The following is a 23,660-nucleotide window of genomic DNA, read 5'->3' on the forward strand; positions in this document are numbered from 1 at the left end:
ACAAATTCACGTGTGAAAAAATGAATTTCTGCAGGCTACAACTACACAAAGTAGATGAAGAGGATCTTTTGAAAAATTCTGATGACAGAGTGATAAAAAAGTTAGTAGGTATTGCTAGTTTTCATGTTACATTTTTTTAAAGAAATACTGTAAAGGTAGTGAATGTTTTAGAGGGAAACTTTTCCATTTCTTTAGGCAGGCTTTCCCAGTCAGAGAAACCCTAAAATTATATTTTTGTCATAGGGAACCCTAAAGTAAATTTTTTTGAGAAATATGCTTGATGGTCAAAAATATGTCTTTCTCTACAACCTTATTTTGGATGTAGTGTCAGTATATGTACTGTACATACTTCCATAGGAAGAAAAAAAGTGCAATTGGTGGTTACTGACAAGATCTTTCCACTGGGCAATTTATTAATCATGGTTCTAAAAATGTAATATATGTAATTATGTATGAATGACATTTGTAAAGTTCCCTGTTTGGGGAGCATGACCAGGTACCCCGAAATAAAAATTTCTTTATATTATTATTATTATTAATAAACAGGATTTATATAGTGCCAACATATTACGCAGCGCTGTACATTAAATAGGGATTGCAAATGACAGACTAATACAGACAGTGATACAGGAGGAGAGATTTATATAGTGCCAACATATTACGCAGCGCTGTACATTAAATAGGGATTGCAAATGACAGACTAATACAGACAGTGATACAGGAGGAGAGAACCCTGCCCCGAAGAGCGTACAGTCTTACAACCTTCTAATGTCCTTATTTATTTTTGAAAGTATTGAGAAAGTGTCTCCTTTGCTTGGAGTGAGTGACCGGTGGAGGAAGCTTGTGGAAAGGAAAGCAGTGTGGATCTTTAGTATGCAATCCAGGATTCCACAAGAATTAAATTACAGGTGAGATATCAGCTACAATTGAGATGGGACTGAGTATAGAAGTTATAACATTATCTTGAGATCTCCTTCCTGTGGTTTATATACCTATTTTACAAAACTGTTATAGGATAATGTTTGATATATGTAACTGTACTAACATGGCAGTGCATAGTTTAAACTATATTATGATTTTTATTGCATTTAGGTTGCACTGAATCGGTGATGAAGTGTATTTTAACCTTGTGTACCTGTACAGAATTAGCTATGAATAAGGGCTGACCAGGTTGAAACACATAAGTATTAATTTTTGTGTGTCAATGTGGTCTTCCTATATTTTGGAGGACGTTGAGTAGTGGCTTCCATACTGTATATGCTGCTGGCCTTGAGAAGATGATCTGCTATGCACAGACTTATGAAATGCAGCGATGACAAAAAGTTAGAGCAGGGTTTATAAACATCATAAACACACTGTATAAGTTTTCTGGTTTGTGAAAGCTTTATAGAAGTTGGAATAATATTATTTCTAAAATTAACAGGAAACTGATGTACTTAGTACAGTTGGATACAAATAGTGTTTCATTAAGGGGGTCCTTAGAAAAACAATAGTTGGTCCTTAATATGCAAATTGGTTCTCTGGTATTGTTTCTGTCAACTAAGAAAAAGGAAAGAAGCTCTACTACTTTTTTTTTTTTTTTTTTTTTTATTTATATGTAAAGATTTACCATTAGGTCCTTTCAAAAAATCAATATGTTAACAGAATTAGACCTGGAGTAATGTCTTCCAGAGACCCTAGATAGGTAGCAAGACATGACAGCACTTTTCCCCTTTTTCACTTTTTCAAAACTAAAATGTGTGTGCCAACCACATACATCAAGTGGTTGTATATACACTTTAGGATGACCATACAAGTATAAAGAAATGCTTTCTGGACCTCTTTAAATGTAAAGTCTCAGGTTCCTTATATAAAATAATCAAGGCTTTATTCTTTGAAATGTAACAGCTTGTGATATTTTACCACACAGTTTATGACTACACAACCCCATACTGAAGAAAATTTTGAAAGTCTTGTACAGTCATATCTCTGAATAACGGTTTGTCATGGACATGAAGTAGCACAATAATTATATTGGTGAAAGATGGGAGGCTGTATTTATAGAATGGGTTGCATTAAGATCTGTACTTTAGTAGAATAATAAAATGGTGACTCAAAGCCGACTACAGCACATGCCACCCACCAATTAGTCAGCCATGCCTCTCCTATACATCTGACTTGTCTCCCTTGAACCTTTTGTTCAAGTGTTTATATAAAATAGTCAAGTGAAAACGGCAAATACATTTCTGATATGCAAGCAAGCAGCATCATTCTGTAAGTAGATTATTTTTTAACAGAATTATCAAGTTATTGAAATAGGCTTGACAACCAAATTGATGTCTTTTTTGGCTTCATCTGCCTTGTAAATATTTTACTCTCTGAGTTTGATTAGTGTCATTTATAACAAGCTTGACAAGCGTTTTTAAGTGCTCAATATGTTGCAGTATGGTAGCATAATGTGAATTCTTTTGCAAAGGAAATATGGCAGACAGTAATTGGTTATAAATGAACAGAAAATGAAATGCTTTCTGCCAAGATAAGACCAATAAGGCACATTATTACTGGATGGAATTTAAAAATAACAGTAACATAAGTCTATTCACATTGAGTAATAGCAATTATCTGTTCCAACTCGAATTTTTAAGCTCTGTTTTTAACAGGCTAAAGTTCACAATTATCAAATCACTGCATATTATAAAGAGAACTTGTTACTTTAATCATATTTTGGTGTGGTATAGATTGAATTATATTCTTAGATGTCCACTTGTACTTTCTTGTATGATAATAGAGTATTTGAGAGCAACAAGATAATTTAGTTGGCTTGATTGAGTTCTAAAAATGGATAAACTTTACTTACCTGTTTTGGAAAGCCTGAAATAAAAGAAGAATTTGACTGTCTATGCAATGCAGCCACCATTTTTCAGTGCATACTGATTTGTATTAATGTGCTTGTGTTCAACAAATATTTTTTTACTATTTATACCTATAAGTCTAAATGCATTGTCTTCAGTGTGTTTGCTTTGTTTTACCTTGTGATTGTTGATCTCATTCAATTGGAATAGTACAAAAAGCAATGACATTGATGAGAATAAAACAGAAATTTAAAACCTTTCTGCTGATTGAACCCATAATTCTCATTTTGTATTGTTACATACTACATCAGATCTGCGTCAATTTTGTACCCCTCTGATATGGGGGTAGCTTGTTGCTAAGGTGATGGTAGCTTGTTGTGCATTATACCTCTTCTACATGTTCCCTGTTCTCACAGTATATTTTTTATTGGAAATACTATCTTCTTGAAAATGTTGCTTCCAGTCCTTCCCTCCAGTGCTCCATGATGACAGAGCTGAGTAACAGACACACCCCACCGCACAAATGCCCTGTTACAGAAATGTAATGTAGAGAAAAGGGGGAAGATGGGGCAGAATAGGTATATTACCAAGTGCTGATTACTAGGTGCACTGGGTCTAGCTCTGTTCCTATCAGATTGCACAGTTCATTTTAAACACTACATACTTTTGCAACAAGAAAGAAGAGGTAGTAGTATAGAAGTCTGTTTTTTAAACTTTACTTGGGCTTTAAAGTTTGTATTCAGAGTAATTTTGTAGTACAAGTGGATGCTGAGTATGTCCATGCAGTATTTTTTTTTTATCAGGAGCTTGGTTTTGGAATTGATGGCACATAGCCTCTTGTATAAATAACAATGCTCCTACACTACTCATAACTACTACTTATACTTAATAACTCACTACTGTAACCCTGACTCTTCCACTAATTCTTCCTTTTTCAAATACTCAACTCTCCTGTCACAGGATTCTCTAAATCAAAGAACTCTTCCTACATCCAAAGTAATGGTGTATCAATGTTCCAGCCCTGGAAACTGCCTTTCTGTATTTATATCACATACATATATCTATGGATGTGGTCCGTGACAAGTTTTCAGTACCTGTATGAAACAGCACACCTGAAATCTACAATGTTTTAAGGAATTTGTATATTATAGCTAAGATGACACCTGATTTTCATATACAACTCCCCATTATACTGGTAATTAATGCACAGAAGGAGCTAGCAGCACACACATTCATCATCTGTTGAATCAACTGTTTCTCATACCAAAGGTGACTTAGATAATGACGTATTAGCCCAATGATTATAAATTGCTGATAGACAACCCTTCTAAACAACTAGATAACTTTCTAGCTGTTGTACAAGCAAGCTCTAGAATACCTGGCAGAGCCTGATAGCTTGTAAGATGTAGAGAAAAAAAACTTTGACCTAAGCATATGTAAATTATATTATTGTATCAAATCCATCAATCCATCAAGTTTAACCTCTAAGGAAAATAAACATAGTTACAATTAGAATAAATGAAATATTGTTAATAAAATAATAATAAATGAAAATAAAAGAGTTTTAATCACGTTTTAAACCCAAAAACCTTGCTTAAGTTTAGCTGGTAAATACCAGTCTGAAGAAACCAAGCCATATCAAACATTTACAAAGCAAGTGCCAAGCTTTAAACAGCGTCTTTGAAGCCAATAAAACAGATTTAAACTCCCAAATGTATAATTCCATGAAAAACCTTCTATCATTAATATAATTACAGGTTTAACCTTGTGAATTGTCATTTTAATTCCATCCCAGTCCATAGCATATCCTGGTTTATGCTAAGTGCAGCACCTATTGCAAAGGGAGAAGGAAAACAGGGACTTTGACCCTGATTTATGAAAGTTCTCCAAGGCAGGAGAGAATACACTGTCATCAGTGAAGCTGGGTGATCCAGCAAACCTGGAATGGATCTGGTCCAGGATTCAAAACAATTGCTAACAAATAGCAAATGATTTTTAAAAATCCATTCCATGTTTTCTGGATCACCCAGTTCACTTCTGAAAGTGTATTCTCTCCAGCCTTGGAGAGCTTTCATAAATCAGGGCCTTTGTGCTGATAACTATCTGTGTAATGATCAGGGGACATTAGGGATCTACTTTATCCAATTTTTTCTTCACAAAGATAACCTGTCACCCCTTGTCACAAAAGAGACCTTTTAGTTTTCAGGTACATTAAAAAAAGCAATACATTAATTTACTAAAGACTAACATATACAAACATTGAGGATAATTACTGGGAAGCAGATCTTCACTTAGCAAACCGATTCCATTTTTAGTGAATAACAACCAATCATCCAAACAAACACAGATATAAAACATGTTAATAAAAACATATAAAATATAATACCATTTAAGATGCAGTAACATTTATCTGGCAGAGGATTGAGTATAAGCAATGGTGAGTTGTTGCTGCTGTTCTATCATTGTCCAATCACAGGGTGGAACCAGAGAAGTAATCTAGTTGCAGTACAGAACATCTTGCAGACACACCTAAGTCTTAGGGTATTGGTAACCATGAAACTTGTGATTCCTAATATAAGGGCTACTCTGGGTAGTAAAAATACCATGGTAAGAAGCCAAGATTCCTGTTTTTAAAAAAAATGCAGGTTGCCTGTCTTTAAAATCGATGGGTGTATTGGGTTTTTTTTAGGTTGATAAAATTTTTAGCATAAATATTTGTTGATTTTACCAAAACTGCAGTATCCAGGTCACTTCTGGTTCACTAAATATGAAAAAAATGTAATATTTCTTTTGTACAGTACTGCAAGTCATGAAGATTAACAAGGCAGACAAGTTTAAAATCAAAACTATAGACAAGTTTGTGTAGGCACAAAGGAACAGAAAACTAATGCAGCCACCTCATGTAAGAACGGGTAAGCTGCATTATATCACAATTTCATTTTTAGGTTTTACTACAATTAACTAAATCATGCTAATGGGTATTATTTATTATTAAAATGATGATATTGAGAGTATTTTTTTGTCCTTAGGTCAAACCAATACAAAACAGATGGCATTGACCAATCATTGATAAAGGAAAGTCACTCCAAGACTGACATATACTTTTCTTAGCAATAGGGATAAAGCTTAAAGAATAAGGTCAAATCCAGTGTGTTACTGCTAACTTTGATACCTAAATGCTTAAAGTGGAACCATCAAAATAATAACAACTAGGCAGGTAATTTATTTAACATATGAAAGTTGATGTCCCTTCTGCAATAAAAAAAATGCAAAAAGATCTTCATGATCACAATTTTGTATTTATGCTCACTTGTCTTCTGTCAGATCTTTGGCCACCATATTTACCCAGGCACAAAAGATTATTAAGTTCCTGGGGCTGTGGGGATACACTGTATATCCCTGCATGCACATCTCAGTGTAATATGAAACAAAGATTGTGAAAAGGCAGGTTTTATTGCAAAAAGGAGATCACATGTTACAGTTTTTAAATGTAGAACTATCGGTGCATTTTAAGTGTATGTTCAAATGCAATTTCATTGTAAAAGAGAAGAAGGTTGGATTTAATAATAAAATGTTGTTTATGTTGTAAGAAATGTGACAAGCTGAAAAGGCCAAGTGCATGTGAAAATTCAGTCTGGGCTATCTATAGCCAATTGGAAATACCTTCTGCACACCCAAGGATAAATTTGCCTCAGGTTGGAGAGAAACACCTGACAGTCTGTACAGAGAACAACTTTATAATATTACAATTGGCAGACCTGACCATCACAAAATTCACTAAGGAAGGGATTCTTCACTGTAAGGTCTGTGAAAATGTGGAATCAGCCCCCCCCCAGGAAGTAGTTTCAGCAACTACTATAGATTGCTTTAGGAAAAAGCTGGATGTATTTCTAGAAGCACAGAATATAACTGGGTATTAAGGATTTAAAGTAAAAATAACAGTGACTGTTGATCCAGGGAACATCTGATTGCCTCATGGCCCCCCTGTTGAAGCAAATTGTACCAGGGTTTTTTTGCCTTCCTCTGGACCAACTATGTCTTATAGGGTCTTATATCTGGGATATGTTTATTTCCCTAGTGGTTGAACTTGATGGTCTTATGTCTTTTTTCAACCTAACCTACTATGTAACCCTGTAACTATGTACCTAAGTCCATCAAGTTCAACCACAAGGGAAATAAACATATCCCAGATATAAAACCCTAAAGGACATAGTTGGTCCAGAGGATGGCAAAAAATCCCTGGTACAATTTGCTCCAACAGGGGAAAAAAAATCCTTCCTGATTCCATGAGGCAATAAGATGTTCCCTGGATAAACAGGCTCTGTTATCTTTACTTTAAATCCTTAATACCCATTTATATTCTGTAGAAAAAACATCCAGCTTTCTCCTAAAGCAATCTATAGTATTTGCTGAAACTACTTCCTGAGGGAGCCGATTCCACATTTTTACAGACCTTACAGTGAAGAATCCCTTCCTTATCTGGAACATCCTTTCTGCCAGATACAAAGAGTGCCCTCTTGTTCTTTGTAATGATCTCAAAGTGAATAATTGGGAAGAGAGTTCTCTATATGGACCATTTATATATTTATACAGGGTGACCATATCCCCCCTTATACGTCTCTTCTCAAGGGAGAATAGATTTAGTTCAGCTAATCTCTCCTCATAGCTGAGCTCCTCCATTCCTTTTATTAATTTGGTTGCCCTTCTCTGCACTCTCTCCAATTCCACAATGTCCAGTTCAGTTCAAAGTTTTGTGAATTGGTGCCCAAAACTGGACTGCATATTCCAGATGTGGTCTGAGCAATGCTTTGTACAGGGGCAAGATAATGTCTCCATCTCTGCAGACTATTCCTCTTTTAATACAAGAAAGTACTTTACTAGCTTTAGATATTGCAGCTTGGCATTGCATGCTGTTATTAAGTCTATGATCTACCAGAACCTCAGGTCCTTTTCCATTTCTGAATCCCCCAAATGTATTCCCCCTAGACAGTATGAAGCATGCATGTTGTTAGCCCCCAAGTGCAAAACTTTACTTTTATCTATGTTAAATGTCATTTGTCACTTGTCTAATTAGTTAAGGTGATGAAATGTCCAGTTTGTCTGCCAATATTCTGAACAAGCATTTTGCATCTTGTCTCATAAGAAAGATTGGTAGGTAGGTGGTTAGGTCTAATGGGTCTTTGCCCTTTTTTCAGCAGAACTTTGATATGAGTTGTTTTACCTGAGCTTGGATAAACTTGTGCGGTAACTTTCTGGTTGTACGAGCATACCAAAGACTTTTGAATATCAGATTGTATCATTCTATAAAATGCATTCTTCATTATCACCTAGGCCTGGAGCTTTAACATTTGTGAACACCTTCATTTTCTTAAGTTTTTTTAGATCTTATTTTTTCAATATTTGAGGGTCCATTTCAGTCACAGAATGTAATGATATCAACACATTTTCCTGATCCACTATGATATACCTTTTTTGCAGTATACATATTTTTATAGTATTACTTTTGGGCAATAAGTTAATTATTATTATAAATATTAATAATAATACCAATATTAATATTAAACAGGATTTATATAGTGCCAACATATTACGCTGTACATTAAATAGGGGTTGCAAATGACAGACAGATACAGGGAGTGACACAGGAGAAGGAAAGGACTCTGCCCCGAAGAGCTTACAATCTAGGAGATGGGGCAAGTAACACACAATAGGAGGTGAGATAAGTTATTGAATATTAAAGGCACATTAGGAGATAAAAGTGTTACTGAGGCTCAAAGGCCATTGGTAGGATGATGTTTTTATTCAATAATGCACTAAGGTTCTTAAGTACCAGGATGGGAAAACCTACCTTTTTCCCCAGGCACCAAGTAAGGCTCTCAACCAAAAGAAATGCACCAGTGTAAAATCAGTGATAGTAAAGTGAGGATCGTGTAGTACAACTAAATTAGCCAGTCATTTTTTAAAATATCTTAGAACCTTTGTTTTTTTTTTAGGAGATCATAGCCCTTTTACATTTCATGACATTATATTCATGTAATATGACAGCAGAAAGTTGAAAAAATATGGCTGGAAGTATTCATTCATGTACTGGAGAAGTTTGTCCTAGCTGAGCTCTAATCCTGCTTCATCTCCTATAAGCCTCTTGTATCCCTGTGGCATTGCCTCAAAGTTATGAAGTGAATGTGAATTGAATGCAGTTCTGGAAATTCTCAGGAAGAAAGAATATATTCACAGAAAAACTGTGTGGGAAACTGGATTAGCTTTGAGCAATGAAAAATTGCAGATATTATCCATACCGCCATGAGAAAGATTAGAAAAACTGAACTGATGTTTCTAGTTCAGTGGCTTGAGATTCAAGTTGCATTAACTTCTCTGTGTGAACACTGAGCACTTGTGTTAATGAAGCACCATTTTCAAAACCACATTATCTGCAAGATTTTATAGTCCAAGAGGATTGGGGGCTAGCAGAAATGTTATGGATCAGAATCTGCTTCACTGACTGCATGGTGTTGTGTTGACCAAACCAGTCAAATAAATCAGATCCACTTGATTTTACTGGAATAATATTGAAATTCTACAGAATATTTGGAGTTATTGTGCAAGACCATCACAACAAATTGTTCTCTGTAAGAATGATGTTTCCGTGGACCTTTGGGGTCTGGAAGGGGCTGCCTAACTTTGTGCCCTTTGTCGGAGCCCTTTCTACTCCATTTCCCTCTTTTTGATCTATTTTACAGCTTTTTGTTTTGTATGTTTTTTTTTCTTTAAAAGAAAAAGTCTTTGCTTACATTGTTACCCTAAATGTGATTTCTCTAAAAATGGTAAATCATTCTTGGTTTTCAGGTGTTTTATATGGTTCATTTTGCATTTTTGCCTTTGTATCTCTAGAAAGTTACAAAATGGTCTGTTTCTCTGTTTTACTTTATTATATTCTATCATCTTGATAATGCTGTTGGCATAATGGTTGTGATATTTAAAATAATTGGTATAAAATAATAAAATTATAAAATAATTGATAAAGATAACTGATGTAAAAAAATATATTAGGATTTCTAGGAGGATATTGATCTTAACTCTTTTTAGTTTAAAATATAATAATTGTTGAATAGGCATAATGATATTAAAGTTTTAGTCATTTGTAAAATATTTATTGAGAATTTAGTTTTTTTCTAAATATCTCCTATTTCATGTAGTTTTATATACATATATTAAAACAAAAACAGAAATTGCATTGTAATATCAAATATGCACTACAAAGAGATGCTTAGCCAGAGGCTTAGTAAATATCAGTATGATCTTGCAGAATAGGTCTCTAGGGTTCAACTTACATTATTATTTTTGGTAACATCATGCATTTACTGTATCCAGCATATCTCTCTCCTCAACATTGCAGATTATTCTACATTTGTACATTTTGGATATGTATAGTGCTACACAATAAACATTTTAGGATTCAAAGTTCTGCCAAATCGGAGCTGGTAGATCTGTAAAGGAAATTATCAGAGATAGCAGTGACAAAAACATGTTGTAGCTAAGCAGTTATTGTTTTATCATTTTTATTTTTTTATCAGTATTACAGAAAACAAGAAGTCAACAGGTTCTAGTGCCTCATATAATGGCTTTATGTGGTAAACAGAAAAAGTATAGTAAAATCTCTACAGTAAAAAAATATGAGGTTTCTATCTAACTAAACTAAAAAATAGATAAAAAAAAGTTTTTGTTTAATTGTATTCAACTTTTTCCTAAAATCTTATCTCTTTCAAACCCAACTAATATTTCCTTTTCCTTAAAATAGAAGTTCATGTACCAATCAAAAGATTTTCACTGCAGCACTTTTTTTCTGTTGCCTAACATTCTCAGTCTAATGGCCGGGACCTTTTAACCCACTTCTTCTGAACCCAAGTTGTCCCCCTTGAGCTGGCTAGCCTGTGACTGAACAGTGAAATAGCAAAGCAAGTTTAGGATAATTTCATGTACCCTATGTACCTCAACACAAGTTGCAATTGTTAGGAAGTGTAGATCTTCAGTTAATGTGTGTCATTGCAGTGTCTAGATGACTCCACAGCACCAACCGAGGCTATATCAGGTGCATACTTTAGGACACCTGTGAAACCACAAAAATGAGGATTGGTGAAACTTTGCAGCCCCAGGCAGTCCCCACTGGGCGATGTGTGACTGGACACTCGGAATGTCAAACCATATGTGCACTAGTTAAAATATTTTTTTTTACATGATTGAGTAGTTAAAGTAAACACACCTTTATATTAACCACTAAGGTCCACTTTTTATAATAAACATTTGCTTTGCTAAGTGAACAGCCTTTTCACTTTCAGCAAATCAATCCTAATGCCCTGCTTCAACCATTACAATGCAGACACATTTACACTCAATTCCCCTGAAAATTCAATTTGTAAAAAAAAAGTTAAAAACCGGATTATTCCTTTTAGCGCATCACATGCAATATTCCTTAAAAACATCACATGCAGTATCTAATTTTTAGCTCCAGAACTTCTACATACCTTCAAAAATGCCCGGAGATCAGCTTTATTTTTTTTTAACGTAAGCAGGGTGAGAATCTAAATTTCCTCTTGCAGTCCCTGTTGAGCAGGGTTCAAAGGAGCCAGTGTATGCATGTCCTGATGGCAGTGCAATGACCTAGCTGCTTCCCATTTTTTCTGTGCAGTCTTGCATCAATGTATATTCAGCAACACATGTATTTAAATCTATTGCAGGGGATATAACTTTTTTAATGGTCATCTACTCAACTGTGCTTAAGTGCAAGTGAACAAAGGGGAATTCTTGGTGGGATTCAGTTCCTAAATGCACTCATTCTACTGCATCAACTGTTTTCTCTTAATCCAGTGAGGCTGCCAAAAATGTGAATGGTATATAATGTATAACTATTCACTTCAGTTATTCAATCCTATGCAAATAAAATAAATAATTAAGGATCTGCATTTTTTTTGAATTATTAAAATAAATATGCACACAAATGATGTGAACATTTTTAAATCCTTTAGTAAATCAGCTGCTTGATGTCATTGTCTATAACAAATTAAGGTTTTCTAGATTTTTTCACATATTTATGGATATAGATTTATTTTATTTTATAATTGCCATTTTTGGGCAAATACACAGAAGTTTGGAGAACCTAGCCTAAGAGTGCTACAAACAATTATGTTTTTAGGTTATTATATATGTTTTAAAAACATAACATAACATAAAAACAACCATTTCAAAATGTAAAAAGTAAACTAAAGAGCAAAAGAGCAATTAAACATAATTACAAATATATATATATATATATATATATATATCATGTAAAAAACATGAGAACAATTCCTTAAACTTTGACATTTTTATTTTAATATAATTCTGTTTTTCCTTGTATCAATGTTTTCATGACATATAAACAAAGCAGGATCATTTCCAACTGATTAATGTAAGAAATATAATTAAAGTATTTTTTCTGTGGGAACACCTGCCCACATGGTGTTTTTCAGGAGATGTATCATGAGATATTTGTACACTAACCTTTCCACAAGCCATGCCAAGCTAGCAGGCAGAGGAGAGTGCAGAAATCTACTGCAATGACTCAGGGTGGTTTGGTGCATAAACAGTCATTTGCATATGCATAATTAGTAGTCCTATTTGATAAACACTTTGAGAGCCTGAGCACATTATCTTCATGTTATCAGAATGTGATCAAAAGCAGCGGTGTTACATTTAGAAATCATTTCTGACAGCTTCATAATGACCAGTTATTGGAACTAAGCTGCCAGCAAACCAAAATACTTTAATTAGCTGCTACATGTTTTTTATTACTACATTTATTTTCACATGTTTTGTTTTCTTATGCTCGATAAATGCATTTTAGCTATCATACGTTTCTAATCTTTGCAGGTGATTTTGATACTGAATTGAAAAGAGTGTCAAATTGAAATGTTCTATTTATTACGGTTTGAAAAGTTACAGCTAACTGGTGATTTCAGGGAACTAGCTTTGTTCTCATTTCATAAAATGGCTAGAATAACAGTAGTAATGATATTTCTATAGCATATTCTCTCTTAATGTGTAAAGCACTTTACATAATGTATTCCATGTAAAACATTATTGTAAGGCATTGGCAAAAATTCTACTGACAAATACTTTTTAAAGCCTTTAAAAAATGTGTTCATGGATAGATCCTTGGAAACAGACGTGTGACGTCAGTTCCACAGAGATAGACCTGAAGGTCTATGTAGAATATAATATTTTGTTGGTTATGATTCATGATTTTCTGTCTGATAGGTGCAAAAAGAGAGTTGGGATATAGAGCTTTAGTAGTTCTTTTAGATATGGAATGCAAGTTTATTAACAGCTCTAAAACTTAGAACATTTGTTATCTGTTTATCCAACCAGAAGGTGGAGGTTTAGGTTCTTTATTTGGGTAGCCCAAGCTATCTCTTAGTAGTCTTCATCTTTGATTTTGAACTTTAAAATCTTTACTACTTACTGTAGCGGGTCACCTAGTCTCAAGGACCCATTAGGTATTTGTACTTAGAAGCAGAACACTGTAATTTATTTCTAAACAAACCATGGTGCTAAATACTGTTAATTGCTTTATATGCAACTTTTTTTCTAAATTTTACTGTAGGTAAAATCTGTAGTGCCTGATTCAATCAGAAGTTAAAGCGCTTGCTGGGGCAGAAGAGGGGGATCTGCTTTCTTATATAAATCCACATATATATAAATGATTGATGGTGGCACAACAGCTCTGGTCACATTACTGAAAGCACTGCTAGATAAATCAACGCATTCAGATTATCACAGATCCGAATATAACATATCAAAATCTACTGCTTGTGCACTGATGCATTTCACCCTTCCCAGGGGCCTATTCATAGAGAAGGATCATTACAAGTGGGGCTAGGGCTGCTTTATAGATATATTATTGTGATCTAGTGGTTTACTTTTCTCTAAATCCTAGTGCACTAACAACTGGTGAACTAAGTATTATATAGAGAAACTGAAAGCAAATTGATGCTTTAAAAAAAGGGATCTTTGTAGGGCCAATTGCTTAATAAAACACATTTTTTTTTATTTTGTTGTTTTTCATTGCAAATGTGAAAAAAAGTTTAAATATTGTAGGTTATGTTTTGGACAAGTATAAATCCTTCAATAAAAAATTATAAAATAGAATTTTTATAAATTTACAATAAAACAACATACACAAAAATAATATAATAAAAATTTTGAGTTGCCTTATTAAATGTCTCCACAATTTGGTGTTATAGTTGCCTCCAATACATGTTTAATGCATATAAAAAGTGCCCCTTAAAGACCTCAATGCGTTTCTCTGCTAATTGTATAGGAGGAACATCGGAGCTACATACACTTAATCACAAATTAGGAAACTCTTATACATTGAAAAAAAGTTAAAAGCACCTTACCTATATCTATCAAACCATTAACATAGTGGACTAAATTGTCAAAACAATCCTTCATGCAACCATATGCATGAGTAAATACATGGTTTTCAAGAGAACTAAACTTATTTCACACTTAGATTAACCATAAGTGCCATAAATAACACTGGGGGGTATACAGAGCATTGTACTGACTAAAAGTTTTATGTTTTTTGTGTATGTTGTTTTATTGTAAATAAATAAAATTTGTATTTTATTAAGCAAGTGTCCTTTTTCCAAGCATCAATTTGCTTGCGTTTTTTTTATACAGGACTGCTATATACCAAAGTGGTTAGATTATAATATACCTCTGGGTAAACATAAGAAGAAATGCTCCAGGTGTCCACCTAATGAAGTGAACATTGATCTAAGAAATATATTAAAAATGCAACCTACACTACTATAGCAGTCCTCGTTATAGATGTGGTATGCAAAAGTACCAAACATCATAATAATGTAAATGTCATAACAAGTTTCTTTTATCAAGGAATGTATTAACTCTTAAGCAAATAAACAAGTATAGAAAAAGGGATAGGAAAAAGAACAATGTGCATCAACATGGACATGTTCAGTGTGCATATTATACAGAATACAGTATGCATATTATTTAGGATTCTTTTTTACCAAATGTCTAATCCAGACATAAACATCAATTTCAAAATTATGCTTTTTTTAGTGTTCTGTAAAGAGTCATTTATTTTACAATGGAATGCAAGGCTCATCTAAGGGACCTTGCTGTACATTGTACAAAACAATATTTGTTTTCTATTACTTAGGTCATCAGTGTGCAGCCAGCCCTTCCTTGTATGTGTCGAACTGGAGAGCATGAACTGGCTTACATGTGGGCAGTTTGGAACATCTAATCTTTTTTTGAACCATGTGGTGGGCATAATGTTGGTTAAGAAATCTTTCTCTATGGCCAGATGCTGTTTTATATGAAGTGTTACTGAGGTGCTGACTTCTGTAAAATGGAACCACTGTTCAGCTTCAAACAGGCCAGGGATTTTCACAAATCTGAATCTGGGATCTATGCATACAGGTTTTTTATCCATCCAACAGGTATATTGTACTTTGGAAAGGCTTAGTTAAACTAATGAGATTTCTGTCTTGTTTATATTCATACTAAACACCCGTTTAGTTCTATGCGTTAATAAGTACCCTTTTTTACTGCTTGGGGAGTCTTTGCTGTTGTTATAAACTATACTGGCTGAAAAATCTTCAGCATTTGACACGTCCAGTAGTGTCAGATGCCTGATCCCCCTTTGGGCACTGCATCACTACAGGATTATGTGTTGATATATTAAGACTGGCAGACAAAACTGTGACGTGGGGGGCAAAGTATCCATCACATCCAGAAGTGTGTCAGATAACAGTGATTTCTACTAAGTAGGAAGTTTTAAGTATAAACTTAACTAGCAACAAGGTGGCTATTATAGATTATTTTTTAGTATAATAATATTAATTCAATAATTTGTTCCTTGTGATGGGATCACTTTTTATAGATCTCAGGTGTCAATAAAAATCCGCAAGTAGTTTAACAATATAAGTTTATTGCTCTATTACATTTAGTCATTCCTGTGCATTATGTTACTATGGTTTATGAAAAAGGCATCCCTGTTATCTAGAGGTTTATACCCTTTGTGCAAGTGTGGTGCAAATTATTGCTTTGTACAGTCAGCTGGTATGTACTGTATGTAATAGCAAGTGTGCCGCTCTTTTTTTATGTATTTTTTTTTTTGTGCTTAGTGTCACCACATTCATGTCTGCATTGACAAAGAAATGGGATAGGGTAAACCATTTCTGTGAATGAAGCAAATGGTCATTTATTGAATTATTAAAAGTAATAACTGCAAATCTATGGGTGAACTCCTGCAAGGCATGGCAGATTTGAGATGCATCCCAAAGAACCTCCACCAGACACCCAGTAGGTCACTGTCCACTCATTAACATAAGTTTTTTCACATTTAAGGGCACCAAGTGACTATTTTTTAGTTTTAAAGTTGGGAAGGGACTGGTGTATATTTTGTATTTCTGCCTTTGTCCTTATTGGGGAAGTTTCCCTACTTCATTATCCAGTGACTAGTGTCACTAGGCATGGGAAATAGGGAATGTTCCTGTGCAGATCCGAACAATGAGTACCTTGCCAGCCACTCAACCACCTACACCACAGTTCAGGTTCTTAAAAAACTAGCATTTGAACATTTTGGAGTACATGCAGCTAGCAATTTTGAATCATTTACCGATGCTCCTATTCATTCCCCATGACTGGCCACAGGTGGGACACTACATGTAGCATCTCTCCCAAGGCCAAGGTATAGAGGTGTGAGGAAATGCGACCTCACAGCCAATCAGAACACAGCCTAGTAAAAATATCTTTGGTTAGTACAGTGGGAACAGAATAGAAACTGTTATTATAAAATAATGTCTTTGTATGTTCAAACTATTGATTTTTTTTTATATTAATTCATGTTAATACTCCCTGGCAGATTATGCAACTTAACCCCTAGCACTAAAAAAATTACATTACAACATCACTATGACAAGTTTTTAAATACTTTTAAACTCTGGTTATTTTACTAAAGGACAAAATGTTCATTTTGCAAATTGAATTTTTCTTTTGTATTGCCATTTTCCCTTAGCTTAGTGAATAAGATGGGGGTGTTTTTATTATTACCCATTTGTGAGCAAGCAAAATCATATTTGTTTTCCTTGCACATTATTGGATATCTTTTACAAAGTGAATATTTACCACATTGACTATTCTTTTGCAATGCAAACATTAACTTTGAAAGTTGGACATGCTTTACTCCTAGTAAGTAAGCCACAGGGCCTGATTTATTAAAGCTCTCCAAGACTGGAGAAGATTGACTATCACATAAGAACCTGATTATGAGGTGGCCTCTCTATTGGCCTGATTCATCAATGAAATGCACGTACGCTGGACACGCGTACATTCGCGCCAACATACGAGCCGGTTTCCCGCGGTCCGGAGCCGAGTGCTAGTACACACACCTTCACTGCCAGCCGGATTCCTGCCTTGATAATAATGAGCAATAGGGGTCGCGAATCTGCCAATTAAGGCGATTAGATTTCAGCTGCGCGATTAAGGAGGATCTGTTCAGCTAATGGTGAGATCATAGCAATTAATTAGCGCGCACCTGCTCTCTGTTTTGTGCGTATCTACAGTCCTTTACAGGTCAATTAGAATCTTTAATGCTTCATCTTCTTTTGGGTAAGTGCTACTTTTTTAGGTTACATTGTACTCATTAACAAAATTAATTATTTATTGTTACATTTGTTGCACTGTTTTCATACTTTTTAGTTTGCTTTGCAACACTGCAAACTAATTGAGATCAAGCTGTATATATACTAGTAAGCACTTCATAATATGTCATCACACAATAGTATGAATTGTAAAAAATTCTCACCAAGCATTGTGATCTAATTAAAATGTCATTGTAGTTTGGCTTGATAGAAATCAAATAATTGAAAAAAGGATTATTGCCAAAGGTGGTTTAAAAAAACATTTAGTGATTTCACTTGTGTATATATGTCAAAATACATTTAAATGCATATAAATACCTGCCTGATCTTAGCACTATTGTATACAAACACACTTCCACTTGCTGTCCAAACTGGTTGTGAATTAGTTGTCCAGCTGAGTTGCATACTCATTGTAACACACCTGATGGTGATGGAAGGAGGTCCAGGTCCAGGTTCCAAGCACAACATCAAAGCACATTGATTGCCAAGCTCACAAGCAGGGTCAGGCACTCTTAGAAATGAACAGATGTTGTGTTGTTGCTTAACCTAATGCTCATAAAAACTGGAGTGAATGCATTATTTAGGTGTTTACACAAAACAAATAGTACTAGTATATCAAAGTTCCAGGGCCAAATCCACTTTGTGCCAAACATTTTCTTGCTTTTCCATCCCTTCAGGGTGTTTTTGCAGATTTGAATGGCATTTTAGACGTTGGCCCACTATAGATAATTGACTTACTCACCTCAGCTTGGTAGTGGAAGCACATAAAGGTGGTTTCCTTCTTTTAACCAGAAGCAATATCATCCATGAATGTTGCTTGTAGCCAAGCTCATGATATCCAAAATCATAGGAAGAAATAGGCAATCTTTGCGCAATGTGAAGCAATAAAGTCGAAAAAAGCCCTCTTTGCCAATTTCTTCTTATAATTTCTCTTTTCTATGTATATGTACACACACACATCTAAATGCATACATACATGTTTGGCTTTATGTGCACTCATGTCTATACATACATACATACATAAGTGCATATGAAGCAAAACAAGCAATATACACAAAAAATACAAACTTACCTTACTGAGGACTGTGCAAAAGTGCAGTGCATTTTTCAACTGATAAAACAGTTCACTAAACTGAACTAAACACGCACAACTATGCGCATCAAACAACTGAGTTTGACGATTGTGCTGTTTTTAGCCTTACAAATATTTCAGAGGAAGGAACAGCTTAAAAACAATCACAATTGTCTTTTTAAACTGTGTGTACAACTTTATTCAAAAGTAACATTTGCTAAAAGGTCACAATAAAATATAAAAACACATCAAAACCAAAAAAAAAAAAAAACACACACATCACTAAACTTTACACTAAGTGACAAAAAAATTAAAAAGTACAAACAAAACACATGTAAACCCACACTTCCATGTAAAGCCAAAATAGTTCAAAAATGGCCCAACAAATATTGCATTCAAAATATACTTACCAAACCAATATGCAATTTTGCCCTATCAAGGGTGGAAAACTGGACTAGATTATATTTATCCAGGACAAACATTGAAAACTGGTAATAAAGGCAGAATTTTGCAATCAAACAATATGGCCACAAACACAATAACAGCATTAAAATTGACTTCAAAATTGCAAAATAGACAATAAAACATTCAAAGTAAAAACAAATAAATATAGAAGCTATTGTGCTAAATGGTAAGCAAAGTATCAAATGCAGCAACATAGATTGATTATGATAACACACAAACAAACAAGAACGTGTGTGCTTGTGACTTTTGTGGGTAAATCTAGTCCGATGGCAAAGCCGAGGCTTCGCGCATGGAAAGTCACAAGATTTACCCGCAGGCGGCTCCTCCAATCAGGCATCGTAGCCCTTTAGATATGCGCCTATGTAGAGGAGCTGACCTCAGTAAACTCTTGCCCAACAGGAAAGAAATAAGTCATTTTAAAATATGCTTTTTCTTAGCGCATATAGATGTTTTAAACATTTGTACAGCACAGATATTTTTTTGTAGGGCTAAGGGTAATAAGTATGCCATTAGAAAGAATGCTTTTTTAGGGGAACAGTGACTTTTAATGCAAGCTCGCCAGTGTAAAACTGCCTGGGATGAGCGGCTCCAGCAGCGAGCTCATCTAGTAGGTGAATTGCGCAACAGCTTAAGATTTTGGATCGCGAATACAAATGCGCGACCGAGCCTCTGATTTTGCTTAGTCAATCAGGGCCAAAATGTGAAGAAAACATTCCCTGCAGAGGGCATATACCATGTGGGCTACAAATAGAGCTGGATTATAATCAACCTTAGGGTGCACAATAGTTTCATAGTATTACTCCACTACTGGATACAATGACATGGTCCAACAAATATGTGGGGTAAAACATACGCTCTATGTACTGTAAATGTATTGTGAAGAAGCATGAAATAAATCTGTAACCAGGCTGTGGGCATTCAAGAATGTACATATTAAGGAGCAGTAAATATTTGAAACATATATGTCATGGGGATTCCTCTGTATTGAGCTTGGCAGCCCAATCGTTTGAGTAGCCAGCCCAAAGCACCCCATCCCAAAGAAATGTAATGCATCCAAAAAAAAGGCATGCCAGTGTGTTGCTGTCCCTTGTCTGCTGTGCACCTGATGACAATGTCTCTTTAGTTTAAATTTGAACCCAATTATTAAAAACACATATAAGCTTATCTAAGATGCTGATATAAAAAGTGTTACCCTGTAATAGGGGCTCCTAGTTGTGCTCTTGGGTTGTCATCCTGCCACACTTCCAGTACAGACTAGAACTGGCCATTTTAGGATATTTCAAAGCATAGCCTACTGCTGGTACTATTAAAAAAAGATTAAAAATCCACCCCAAAAAATGCCACGCAGCTTTTGTAGTGTATGGCTGTAGACAAAAGTGACTAAAAAGACGCTGCCGGAGATCAACACCATGGAAATGAAACAAAGGGTGGAAAGAAGGCAAAAGTTTATTATACACAATGTTTTGCACAATAATTGTCATTCATTTAGGACTTATATCTACTTTATGATTATCTTTATTATCTACAATTCCTTACAGGTAACATGAGTTGTTTGTCTGGCAAACCCTACTTAGTGGAGGTATGTGACTAATATGTGATGAGCATTCTAGATCTAAATAATATTGTGACCCGAATAATCCCCCTGCCTATATTATCCTCATTTTGTTTAAACTGCATGCACATTAAAAAATATGATAATGATTGATAAGTAAGGGAATGACTTCAGGCTATATCAAAACAATTAACAAAATAAAAAATGGATAAAAACATATGTATACTTCTAAGTATGCATATGGATGCATATACTAGAACAATACAATCCCCATGCATTGTAATGGATTTGATAGAAACAGTTTTGTTCATCAATTTTATGTTTTAGTCTGTGACGAATGCTTCTTTTGATCTGTATAGTAATGTTACATGTGATGCAGATAAGTTACAGCTTACTTCTCCACCCTGTAATTGCACATGTGTTGCACGTGTTGAGCAGTAGGTTGCATTACTTGGCAAACAGTGAACTTCTTGTTTTTGATATGCCTATATTCCATCTTACCCCCATCCTCAGGCTACTTTAAGTCCAATCAGTATAATATATTGTACTACTGAGCTACTGTGGTCTGGTCATCTGTTTCATAACTGATACATGACAGGTATCTAATGTCTCACCAATGGGACAGATAGCAAAAAAAATCTAAAAGGTACTTTAACCCTTGCCTACTTTATCCTAAAAGAGAAAACAAAAACATTTGTGTATACTTTTTTTTTTAACATACTGAGGGCTTACACAGGGTTCACAGAATTTAAATATTTGCACATGTATACCTCTTTAAAAAACAGATCAAGCTGTACATTTCTGCTATGGGCCATTTTGTTTTGTTTTTTTTCACAAAATCATCTTGCTACATAGGTTAGTGAAGAAATACATGAACTAATACCTCACCATGACCAGCTCATGTACCTTTATAATCCCTGTGGAACAGGGTAGCTTTCACAATTTTACATGAGATCTTCTTAGGCTTTATTTTGAAAATAGTGTTTTGTATATTATTTATGTAAATGAAGACAAAAAGTAATAGGAATAAAAACCAAAGTAAGATTTTTTTTAAAAAAAAGTAGTTGTACTATAAATAAAAGGGTTTTTATTATCATTTATAATTTGTGACATTTAAAATGATCCTAAAATTAGTTTTACTCATTTTTGATTAAAGTATAACAAGGAGTTGGAACAAAAACAGAAGGAAACATCATTTTCTAGTGCAGCACATTCATTGAATAACATCAACAACTTTGTGCTTAGAGTCCGGAGAAGCTAGACAAAAAAAAGTCCAAGTCTGCTGATGTCAAGGCCAACTGAAATTTCATTAAATTTAGATTTTTTGGTAGACTTTTTTTTTATTATGTATTTTCATAGCTATTGGACACTGAAAACGGCTACAAGCAAAACAAATAAAAATATAAAAAATAGAAGAAAAATAATACCAGAAAGTAATGTATGGGAGGACAGGAGCTGATCAGAGCTAAAAAACGTTAACTAAGAGTTAAATAGGAATACATTTTATTTGCAACGGCAGTAATCTATTTTATAGAATCATATCTTGTCAGCTGCTAGAAATAAAACTTCCAATCATTCTAAAAAGTTTCACTAAATGATTGCCTGCAGCAGTAATTCATGCAAGAGTCACAGTTTCAATGTGTTTCAGAACTCACAGTTTTGTGTGTTGTTTGTAGTGGAGTTTAAGCCAAAATGTATATACTATAGTATAGATCCCATCAATAGGTCAAACATTGTTTCCTTTTGTGTCCAAAAAACTGTTCTATATATTTAGACACAGTTAAGTGTTTCTTTACATTTTAAGCAGTGATTAATTTAATTACAAATCACAGTGAAGTATATGTAAACAAAATAAAGACTTTTATAATGTTTTTACATTTGTGTAGCTTTTAAACTGTGATGCTACAAAAACAAAAATTTCAGTAATAAAAGTAATAAAACGGTTTATAGCTAAGAGATTAGAAGAGGATAAAAAATAAAACACAGGTTAATGTTTAAATAGGAATTAATTGTTTACATTATCTATTAACAATTACATTTCCAAGTGAATAGCCTCTGCTCCTTTAGTAAATTAACCCCACTGTAACAATATTGCTACAAAGTTTTTGAGTGGTCAGTACTTCTAAAACACATAATTCACCCCTATAAATAATATAGGTGTTTACCAAGTATACTCACGTCTTATTTGATTACTAAATTATTTTCTGTTCAGTTAAATCATTTCTTTAAAGCTACCAGCTCCCTCAAAAATGAAATCCTCTAGAATGTTTTTAACATTTCTCTTATGTTTAGGAATATAAATTTTATATATATATATATATATATATATATATATATATGTATTTAAAATGTACAAAAACAAAATACTTTCAATTAAAAAATATAATGTAATATATGTGAATGAAAATCTATTATGAGAAAAGCATAGAAGGTATACTATCTATCCCAGATTGCAGAATATATATATATTTAATGTACTTCTATTCTTTAACTTTACAAAGTATATTTTTACAGCAGGTTAACGATTTTAAAACCTGTTACTACAGACTATATTTTTTTGCTACTGGTCAATGTTGTAGAAAAATACAAGGGGTAATATACAATATTATTATAATTATTAATAGTATAATACTGTTAGCATAAGCAGTATTATTAAACTCTGTGCACAGAAATATATATATATATATATATACATAGGGAGAGAGAGAGAGATTTTTATAACTTTTTCTTTAACTCAGCATTGTTTTATTGATTGAAGACATATGCACTAGTATTTATTTATTAAATAATTTTATACATTGAATTCTAATTTAAACTTAGATCATGTAGAAACACGGAAAAATGCAGCTAAAATTGAGAAAAATGAATCTTTTATTTCATGTACTATTTATTACGGTGAACTAATTTCTCTTGTTGAAGACAGCAATGTATTTGATTCAGGGGAAAAGCTCATTTAAATTACATTATGATTTTTTACTTAACATAGCGAATGAGGTAAAACAAAGTGAAAATTCACGTTTTAGGAATAC

The sequence above is a fragment of the Pyxicephalus adspersus genome, chromosome 3 (genome assembly GCF_032062135.1).
Source record: "Pyxicephalus adspersus chromosome 3, UCB_Pads_2.0, whole genome shotgun sequence".
Classification (NCBI taxonomy): Eukaryota; Metazoa; Chordata; class Amphibia; order Anura; family Pyxicephalidae; genus Pyxicephalus; species Pyxicephalus adspersus.